Here is a 10,900-nt window from a genome sequence, read left to right on the forward strand (position 1 = left end):
GGACAATAAATTAATTTTATTCAAGACAAAGGCACACCTTAGAAACAGACTAATAAGACCATCTGTGTCCCTACAAAGCCTATATATCTGGCAGATGTAAAGTATACTATGTTTTTTGTGATAGATTTTTTGCACTGTGAATTTGCACTGTCAGTTCTGTTTTTGAATAAAGGGTTGAAAATTAATGCTTTTTTGTTTTTTGTTTTTTTATCCGATTCAACAATTAATCAAAAAAATAATCGACAATTAAAATAATCGTTAGTTGCAGCCCTACTATTTTCCCATCATACTGTAGAAACAGTTCAAATGATGTCACTTCCTGGTTGTCGCCATTTTAAAAGGAGGAAATTGTTGATTGATTCAATGTTGAGTGAAAAATGTACAACGGCTAATTAATTGTTCATTTTAAATTAGTAAGTAATTACAAAGTTTTTATTCAAATAAATTTAAGATTTATCTGAGAGACTGTCAGAACTGAATTACTGTTGTATAGTTTTAAAATGTTAATATTATGTTAGATAATTGTGCAGTTGTTCTAATGTATGTAATAATCCTTGTTAAAGAAATATGGGACTTTTAACTATCATTTCAGATGTCATACTGGAGAATGAGGAGAGTGAAGAGGAGGAACATCATCAGGTCAAAACTGGAGAAAAAACTCACTCACAGACTGAAAGTATTTCTTTACTGAAAAGAGAAAAGAAATGTTTCACCTGCCGTCAGTGTGGAAAGAGTTTCACAAACATAATTTCAAGGTTCACATGAGGATCCACACTGGAGAGAAACCGTTCACATGTGATCAATGTGGGAAGAGTTTCACATACAAACTGAGTCTCAAGGTTCACGAGAGGATCCACACTGGAGAGAAACCGTTCACTTGTGATCAGTGTGGAAAAGATTTTAAACGACATGGGCACCTTCAGATGCACATGAGGATCCACACTGGAGAGAAACCGTTCACATGTGATCAGTGTGGGAAGAGTTTCACACGACAAGAAACCCTTAAGGAACACATGAACATCCACACTAGAGAGAAACGGCACGAATGTGATCAATGTGGTAAAACATTTTTGTGGGCTTTAGGCCTGAAGAGACACCTGAAATATCATTCACAGGAGAAACCACATTCATGTTCTTTGTGTGGAAAGAGATTTTCACATCTGCAGGATTTAAAAGCACATCAGAAAATACATACTGGTGTAAGAAATCATATGTGCTTTGAGTGTGGGAAGACTTTTATTTCCAATGGACAATTGAAACGGCACCAGAGGATCCACACTGGAGAGAAACCTTACAAGTGTTCACACTGCGACAAGAGATTCCGTCAGTCTGGACATGTGAAAACACACGAGAGGATCCACACTGGAGAGAAACCGTATCACTGCACTCCATGTGGGAAGAGTTTCTTTCGTTCATTTTCTCTACACCGTCATACAAAAAACAATCACAGTAAGTAGATCGTCTTAAGATCCAGCACTTTCAAGTCTGATGCCGCATCCTCACCAAACGTGACACAATAATACTGTTAAGCAATAAAATATCTTCAATATAAATCTGTCCTACAAGCAACAGCAAGCGACAGAACAAAATAAATATCATCTAAATTTGTCACATAGAATAAAGTTCATCTTAAAGACCAGCAGTTTCTACTGAGAATTCAGATCAACTCAAAGATGGACAATATCTATTAGTTTTATTCTTGCATATCATTTTGCTTAATGATTTAAATCATACTATTATTATATTTATTATTACACTTTTATTAATGAAAGTAGAAGGTTTTTACAAGTTCAAAAAGATGAAGAAGACACTGATTTATTTTTAACTTGTTCTTCATTGTTGTTTTTAAAAATAACCAGTTATTCCACTTGTATTTAGAAAACATAGATGCAAGATATACTGTTATGTAAGTTTGCAACTGGCTTTTTACACTTTTATCATCTGGATATGCTTTGCTATCTTGTTAGTCAATAAAAAGAGGTTTGTTCATTTTTACTTTTACTTTTTTGTTGTCGCTTTAAAAAGTATTATATATGTATAAATGTATGAATGCATTATTTGTTACATATAAAATCCATGAAATACCCATATTTTTAGTTTTATTGATGTTTTGTGCATTTTTTATAATGTGCCTTAAATAATGTGACGTCATCACTAGCGCACACTCCCTTCAGTCAGGGTGAGTCTCAATACTCAAACTGATGCTTCCTCGTTTCCTCACTCCTCCATCCTCCAGCATGTGACCCGGAAACCGATCGAACTCATCCATCTTGACACACATCTCAATTCTGTAATTGCACCGCGAGGAATGAGGAGTTATGAGCGAGGATGCACAGGTGTTTCCTATGTGGAAGTCTTTCTGGACGAGAAACCTGACGCATGTATAAATTCTTCTCCCCCTTTAATTTATGCTTTACCTTTGCAGATTAAATAATTTATTCATTTATATAATTGCTTTATTATTATTATTTATACATTTATTAAATAACCAAACTTTAACAACATATGGGCAGATCCTTTGAGCGCGGCTGATGATGCGTTGAAGTATGGAATTTTGTTGCCGCCACAGAACGAAAAATAAAAAAGGTAATTGTGACTTTTTATCTCACAATTCTGACTTAATTTCTCAGAATTGCGAGATATAAAGTCAGAATTGCGAGATATGTAGTCAGAATTGTGTGAAAGTAGCAATTGCGTGTTATAACGTCAGAATTGCGAGATATAAAGTCAGAATTGCGTGATATAAATCGCAATTGCGTGATATAAAGTCAGAATTGTGAGATATAAAGTCAGAATTGCGTGATATAAAGTCACAATTGTGTGTTATAAAGTCAGAATTGCGAGATATGTAGTCAGAATTGTGTGAAAGTAACAATTGCGTGTTATAACGTCAGAATTGTGAGATATAAAGTCAGAATTGTGAGATATAAAGTCGCAATTGCGTGTTATAAAGTCAGAATTGTGAGATATAAAGTCGTAATTGCGTGTTATAAAGTCAGAATTGTGAGATATAAAGTCAGAATTGTGAGATATAAAGTCGCAATTGCGTGTTATAAAGTCAGAATTGTGAGATATAAAGTCAGAATTGTGAGATATAAAGTCGCAATTGCGTGTTATAAAGTCAGAATTGTGAGATATAAAGTCGCAATTGCGTGTTATAAAGTCAGAATTGTGAGATATAAAGTCAGAATTGCGTGATATAAAGTCGTAATTGCGTGTTATAAAGTAAGAATTGTGAGATATAAACTATTCTGAGAGGAAAAAAGTCAGTTTTTTTTTCACCCCCATAGAATTGGAATTTATAACTCGCAATTGTGAGTTCTCTTATGAGAGGTTCTCGTATTGCGTAAGTTAGCTTACACTACGGGAAAGATTCATCTTTTCGAGATATTTAAGCCAAAAAATTATCCTTCATTTTTGTATCCATTGTCAACGCAGTGCAGCAGCTAGCCGACCTAGGGCAGGCTGTCTAGCGTGCTCATAGGCTGCCCTGTTGGAACTGCAGCAGCCTACCACGGAGCCCGACGTGACATCACGTCCAATGAAGTGCGCTCGCGCCTTCACAGTGTCAAAGCCCGCCAGTATGGGCGTGGCTTAGCATATATATAAGCAGGGCTCGTAGGCTGTATTCTCTGGTTTTCATCTCTTCAGCGAAGCTCTCCGCATCACTGGATCTAGAGAGAAGCCGCCGCCGTCGAGGAAGCGACAAGCCAGCTTAGGACAGTGCCTGAAGAAGCCGGCCGTCTTCGCCACCTTCAGCCATCCGTGCGAGCTACGGTATCCGGCGACGTATCCTTTCTTGCAAAACTTACTGTCTAAAAGAGCAGCGAGAGTCTTTTTCAAGATGCCTCGCACTTCCTGCGGCTCGTGCAGAGCCCCGCTCAGCGACGGAGACCGCCATGTGATCTGCGCTCTCTGCCTGGGCCAGGAACACGCAGCTCTGCCCTCTCGGGGGTTTGTGAGCTCAGCGACGCACTTCCGATGTCGACCCTGCGGGCTCGGCTCGAAGTGTTCAACCCTCAAGCTGTCACTCCGCCCCTTTGCAGGACCGTGCAGAGAAGCGCCGTTGTCAAAGGCCGCCGGAGGCGTTGGCCACAGCGACGCGCTCGCCGGACTCCCTCTCTCGAGCCTCGCTCTCGCCTTTCCTGCCTCCCCTCACAGACACGCAGCTGTCGCTCACGAGCCGCACTGCCGTCGTTTTGTGATGCAAACGCTCGCTGGAATGACTCCCTCGAGCGTCTATCTCTCCGCCCCCCCTCCTCCCGAACGCGCAGCCGCCGGCTCCCGCCCACGCTCCCGACGCCTCAGGGGACGAGGCGCTTGATATGGATGAGGACGCCCCGCTGACAGCTGTTCTAACCACGGCTAGCTTTCTTTACGTTACAAGAAAGCTACCCCATCCCGCATGCGTCACCGGCGAAATGAGGAAAGAGTGTGTTAGTCCCGCCGAGGCCGGACTATCCCCCATTTCTCAAACATTTCTCAGCTCCTCTTAATTCGAGCGGCTGGTAATGTCAATATTGCAGCATGAGCCTGTTATATAACACACACGCCTGCAAACAAACGCCGACACACAGAAACTGTGATGACGCTCTCTTTATCTGCTCGCGCTAACTGAAGCTGATGTGGTTTCCCTCTGTGGCTCAGTGGCTAAACCCACAGCTGTTGCACCAGAGACCTGTGTTTGATCCCGGCTCTCGCAGCGGATAAAAAATTATGCGGCTCTCCTCAGCGAGCTACCGTATTCAGATCCAGCTCACACTGATGGTGTTTTTAGTGTAGAAAAGGTGCCCACACCTCAGTGTTCACCCCTACACACAAGCACAACACTTCCTGTGTCACTCACAGAGCCCACTCCCATAAAGCGGTAAATAGCCCATCGTGTGTTGAACGTAGGAAATGTGTCCACGAGTCCGTGCCCACGCCTACTTTCTGCCCGCTCTATCACACGGCCATTAAAACTCATATCAGTCAGAATATAAACAACCTCAGGTTCAGTTTCTCGACCCCGCAGAGCACGGCGATCAGAACCTGGAGACCATTCGCCCCCTAGCAACATATATAAAAGCATGGGAAGCCATTCCAGGGGTTTAAGAATGGGTGCTGAGCACAATAAGGCACAGCTATTCGCTACAGTTCGCTCGCCGTCCTCCGCACTTTCAAGCACGGACCGCGACAACTGTAAATGCAGAAGTAACATATCTACTTTGCGCAGACATAGCGAAGCTGCTGTGCAAAGGGGCCATAGAATTGGTACCGCCTTCTCTGAGCGAGTCAGGCTTCTATAGCCATTATTTTCTCGTACCCAAGAAGGACGGAGCCCTCAAAACCATCTTAGATCTGAGATGTTTGAACAAGGTGCTTATGAAAAGACCGTTCAAAGTGTTTACAACCAGAAAAATCCTCGCGCACGTTCGCCCGAGGGGCTGGTTTATTTCTCTCGATCTGAAAGATGCCTATTTCCAGATTCAGATAATACCTCGTCACAGGCCATTCTTGAGATTCGCCTTTGACGGTCAGGTTTATCAATACTCCGTCCTGCAGTTCGGCCTGTCGCTGGCACCCCATACATTTACAAAGTGCATGGACGCAGCTCTCGCCCCCTTGAGAAATCAGGGTTTGCGAATTATGAACTATCTGAACGACTGGCTGATTTTGGCACAGTCAGAGACAGAACTGCTATCTCACAGAACTGTGCTCCTCGGTCACATGGAGAGCTTGGGTCTCACGTTCAACTGGTTCAAGAGCTCATTACTGCCCAGTCAGTTAATTTCCTTTCTAGGAATAGAACTGGACTCTGTGGCCATGACGGCTCGTTTATCGACACAGCGCGCGCACCGTGTTCGACACCTAGCCGGGTATTTCCAGAAGGGCAGCATCATTCCTCTGAAGACATTCCAGAGGATGCTGGGCTGTATGGCCTCAGCTGCAGCAGTGCATCAGCTGGGCTTACTGCGCACATGCCCGCTTCAACGCCGGCTCAATGCTCGTGCGTCTCGCCGAGCTTGGGCTGCTGGCTGGGAACGAATCAGAGTGACTCAGACCTGTATTACGGCTCTGCACCCCTGGTTAACAGCCGACTGGTATCAGCGACGTGTGATGATGGGAGCGGTCTCGTACCGAAAGGTCATCTCGACAGATGCGTCCAACTCAGGTTGGGGTGCGCTCTTTGAGGGCAGACCGGTCTTCGGCCTGTGGTCAGACCAGGAGAAGCTCTTCCACATAAACTGTCTGGAAATGTTAGCGGTCGAGAACGCGATGAAGCGCTTCCTTCCGCTCATACAGGACCACCATGTTCTAGTCTGATCAGACAACATGTCAGTGGTTTCCTACGTGAACCGTCAGGGCGGCGTCAGATCCAGGAACCTCTGCCATCTGACAGAGCGCCTCCTCACGTGGTCTCAGCATCTCCTGCGCTCGTAGAGAGCTGCACATGTGCCAGGCCATCTGAATGACGGCCCAGACAAACTCTGGACAACGTTCCCCCAGGGGAATGGTGCCTGCACCCCCAAACAGTCCAGAAATTATGGTGCCTGTTCGGCAAAGCGTAAGTCGACCTATTTGCGTCAAAAGACAATGCTCACTGCCCAATGCTCTTTTCGAAGAACGAGGACGCGCTGGCCCAAGTCTGGCCCAGCCGCCCTCTGTATGCCTTCCCTCCGATCTCTCTGCTACCGCAGGTAATCAAGAGGATCAGGGAAACGTGCCACTCGGTGCTCCTCATTGCCCCGTGTTGGAAGAATCACTGACAGCCCCGTGGCCGATTCCGGTGAGAACGGATCTCCTCTCACAAGCTCGTGGCTCGATCTGGCATCCCCATCCAGAGCGCTGGTCTCTGCATAGATGGGTAATCAACAGGTACCCGTTGCCCTGCCAGAAGGAGTGATGAACACAATCACGCAGTCTAGAGCTCCCTCTAACAGAAAGCTTTACGTGTCTAAATGGTCAGTGTTCTCCAAATGGTGCAACGACAAAAACCTGGACCCACGGATGTGTGGGGTCTCGCGGCTGCTCAGTTTCCTACAAGAGCTTTTGGATAAGGGGATGTCCCCATCCACGCTCAATGTCTATGTGGCGGCCTTTGCAGCGTTCGCTGAGTCGACACACAGCCAGTCGCTAGGGAAAAATGAGCTTGTCATCTACTTCCTTAGAGGAGCCAGAAGGAGGAACCAAAGCGTAAGTCGACCTATTTGCGTCAAAAGACAATGCTCACTGCCCAATGATCTTTTCGAAGAACGAGGACGCGCTGGCCCAAGTCTGGCCCAGCCGCCCTCTGTATGCCTTCCCTCCGATCTCTCTGCTACCGCAGGTAATCAAGAGGATCAGGGAAACGTGCCACTCGGTGCTCCTCATTGCCCCGTGTTGGAAGAATCACTGACAGCCCCGTGGCCGATTCCGGTGAGAACGGATCTCCTCTCACAAGCTCGCGGCTCGATCTGGCATCCCCATCCAGAGCGCTGGTCTCTGCATGCATGGGTAATCAACAGGTACCCGTTGCCCTGCCAGAAGGAGTGATGAACACAATCACGCAGTCTAGAGCTCCCTCTACCAGAAAGCTTTACGTGTCTAAATGGTCAGTGTTCTCCAAATGGTGCAACGACAAAAACCTGGACCCACGGATGTGTGGGGTCTCGCGGCTGCTCAGTTTCCTACAAGAGCTTTTGGATAAGGGGATGTCCCCATCCACGCTCAAAGTCTATGTGGCGGCCTTTGCAGCGTTCGCTGAGTCGACACGCAGCCAGTCGCTAGGGAAAAATGAGCTTGTCATCTACTTCCTTAGAGGAGCCAGAAGGAGGAACCCTCCGCGCCCCCCGTCGGTTCCTATGTGGGATCTTTCATTGGTCCTCGAGGCCCTGAAAGCTTTCCCCTTTAAACCACTAGACTCCGTGGAGTTAAAGTACCTATCACTCAAAACCGTTTTCTTGACAGCACTGTCATCAGTGAAATGTGTGGGGGACTTACACGCGCTGTCTGTCAGCGCCGCGTGTCTCGAGTTCGGGCCAAATGACTCAAAAGTCATCCTCAAACCTAGACACGGTTATGTTCCTAAAGTGATTGGCACTCCATTAAGAGCGCAGGTCATTTCTCTATCGGCTCTGCCTTCATCCGATAATGATAGCGACGTTAATCTCCTCTGCCCATTCAGGGCGCTGCGGATTTACACTGCGCGCTCCGCCCCTTTCAGGCGCTCGGAGCAGCTTTTCGTTTCGTTTGGTGGGCGCACCAAGGGTCTTATTTCCCACTTATTTGGGTTCCCCGGAAAGCCCTGGGACTCATTGTGGATGCTTGGCGCGCACGCCGTTGACAAAGGGTTCCCGTAGCATAAGCTAACTTGTGCAATACGAGAGAACCTCTCATAAGACAACGTATCGGTTACCTAACGTAACCTCGGTTCTCTCTAGAAGAGGGAACGAGTATTGTGTAACCTGCCGTGCTCGCGCCCCGAGCATCTTTTGCTTCAGTCGATGAAAACCAGAGAATACAGCCTACAAGCCCTGCTTATATATACGCTAAGCCATGCCCATACTGGCGGGGTTTGACACTGTGAAGGCGCGAGCGCCTTCATTGGACATGACGTCAGCTCGGGCTCAGTGGTAGGCTGCTGCAGTTCTCGCAGGGCAGCCTAAGAGCACGCTAGACAGCCTGCCCTAGGTCTGATGGCTGCTGCACTGCGTTGACAATGGATACAAAAATTAAGGATAATTTTTTGGCTTCAATATCTCGAAAAGATTAATCTTTCCCGTAGCGTAAGCTAACTTACGCAATACTCGTTCCCTCTTCTAGAGAGAACCGAGGTTACGTTAGGTAACCGATACGTCTATATCTCACAATTCTGACTTTATAACACGCAATTGTGACTTTATATCATGCAATTCTGACTTTATAACACGCAATTGCGAATTTATATCACGCAATTCTGACTTTATATCTCGCAATTCTGACTTTATATCTTGCAATTCTGACTTTATAACACGCAATTGCGACTTTATTTCACACAATTCTGACTTTATATCTCGGAACTGTGAGAAACAAAGTCAGAATTGCGAGATGTAAACTCGCAACTGTGAGAAAAAAAGTCGCAGCTATTATTATTTATTTATTTATTTAGTGGCGGAAACAAGCTTCCATATTGAAGTCACGCTCAAGAATATGAATAAGAATATTTCCATATACAAAAAGATTTCTCTTTACAAACTAAACAGTAAGATGGTAGCTGTCGCGGAGCGCTCAGCTACGCCTCCCTCTAGTCGCATCCGCTCCCTCTCTCCGGAGTTTTAGAACTGCACTTCCCATCTCTCCCTCTGGTCATTATCATTCTCCATCCCTGTCTGGTTTATCTGATCATCCTCATCACCGTCACCTGTTCACCTCCCCTTTATCTGGACTGTCCCTTTCATTGTTTCTTTGCAAAGTCTTGTTTTGCTCTGCTGACATTACCAAGCGTTATTCCCTGTCTCCTGTTATTATCTGAACCTTAGATCTCTGCCTGGACTCTCGACTCTGTGAACCTTTGCTGCCTGCCTTGACCTTTGCCTGTGTTTCACTACGAGTAATGGATTGTCCCCTTTTGACTGAGCCTGTTTCTGTTCATGTCTATTTCTCTCTGCTTTATTACATGTGTGAATAAAATACTGCAAATGGATCCAAACGCCTCTGACTCTACGTTACAGTGGCGAACTAATTACTTTATTGTTATGAATGTAGTTATTAGGAAATTTAGATTCATATGAACAAATAACAATGATTGATAAAGATGGGTGACATTAGTGTCTGTCTTTATATGACTGATATTTTCTATTTTCTCTGTCATTCAAGAAATAATAGTAATACTAGCACATTTATAGGCTTTCAGCATTTATTCTACAAGCATATGCTTATAATAAAGTGAGATGATCTGCTGTTGATCCTGAATGGCTTGTTTAATGAGTATCGATAGTCTATGTCAGTGGTTCACAAACTTTTTCTGCCAGACCCCGTTTTATAGAGAAAAATATTTTTAAGACCCCATTGATGTTTGTGATGTAAGATTTTTGTTTTTTGAACGTCTCTTATGCTCAACAATGGTGCACTTATATATTCAATATACAGTAAAAGGTAACATTGTGAAATAATCCAACTTAAAATATATTTTTTAACTGAATGTTACATTTAATGCATTCCTGTGACCAAAGCTGAATTTTCAGCATCATTACTCCATTCTTCAATGTCACATGATCCTTCCGAAATCATTCTAATATGATGATTTGCTGCTCAAGAAACATTTCTGATTATTATCAATATTGCAAATAATTGTGCTGCTTCATGTTTTTTTCAGTATTCTTTGAAGAATAAAGATACAAAAAGACACTCTCAGTCAGGAACTTGATTGCAAATCTCTAAAGGATTTATTTAAAATATTGTAATTAATAAAGTACTACAACTTCTCAAATATCAACAAGTTGCTCTTTCTGTATGTGATATGAGTCTCTAAGTGGCGTCTTCACTTGTTCGACCTCATAATGGTTATAATTTAATATTTTGAGGCACGCAAAATATATGTCAGAAATGGAACAGGGCATCAGTTTACTGTCGTGTCACGCATCCAGTAGACAGCCTCTACTTTTAGACATGCTGGTTTTATATTTGTGAATATTTTACCTTTCACATACTTGTCCATGCTGAGTGCATTCATTTCTATTTTTACACAGCTCCCTGCAATACTCAATTTCATTGTGCCTTATTAACACACTGGCGCTGATCTACTAGTGATCTGGACCATTACTTTAAAGTGGAAAAATATCTTTGAGTACCTCGTTACCAGTGAAACTTTCAGCCTCCCATCAGCAAGTGCTGCTCTATTGGAAACTATTGTTCAAACATAACTTCACAACACTCCAGTCTGGAATAATAGATATATAAA

The 10,900-nt window shown here is 44.2% G+C and overlaps 1 protein-coding gene and 1 pseudogene across 4 annotated transcripts in view; both read left to right on the forward strand.

The window, feature by feature from the left end:
- Window positions 1-10,900, forward strand: part of LOC143735705 (uncharacterized) — a 153,731-nt gene that overhangs the window by 80,452 nt on the left and 62,379 nt on the right. The gene's annotated exons all lie outside the window — the stretch shown is intronic.
- The window catches only part of LOC143735704 (uncharacterized), a 224,720-nt pseudogene that overhangs the window by 80,431 nt on the left and 133,389 nt on the right, over window positions 1-10,900 (forward strand). Inside the window, exon 3 of the transcript XR_013203284.1 lies at window positions 593-1,449. The product of XR_013203284.1 is annotated as an uncharacterized LOC143735704 (transcript). The remainder of the gene's footprint in view (window positions 1-592; window positions 1,450-10,900) is intronic.

This window comes from Siphateles boraxobius, unplaced genomic scaffold (assembly GCF_051911475.1).
Source record: "Siphateles boraxobius isolate OS27281-9 unplaced genomic scaffold, OSU_SipBor_1 13, whole genome shotgun sequence".
Lineage (NCBI taxonomy): Eukaryota > Metazoa > Chordata > Actinopteri > Cypriniformes > Leuciscidae > Siphateles > Siphateles boraxobius.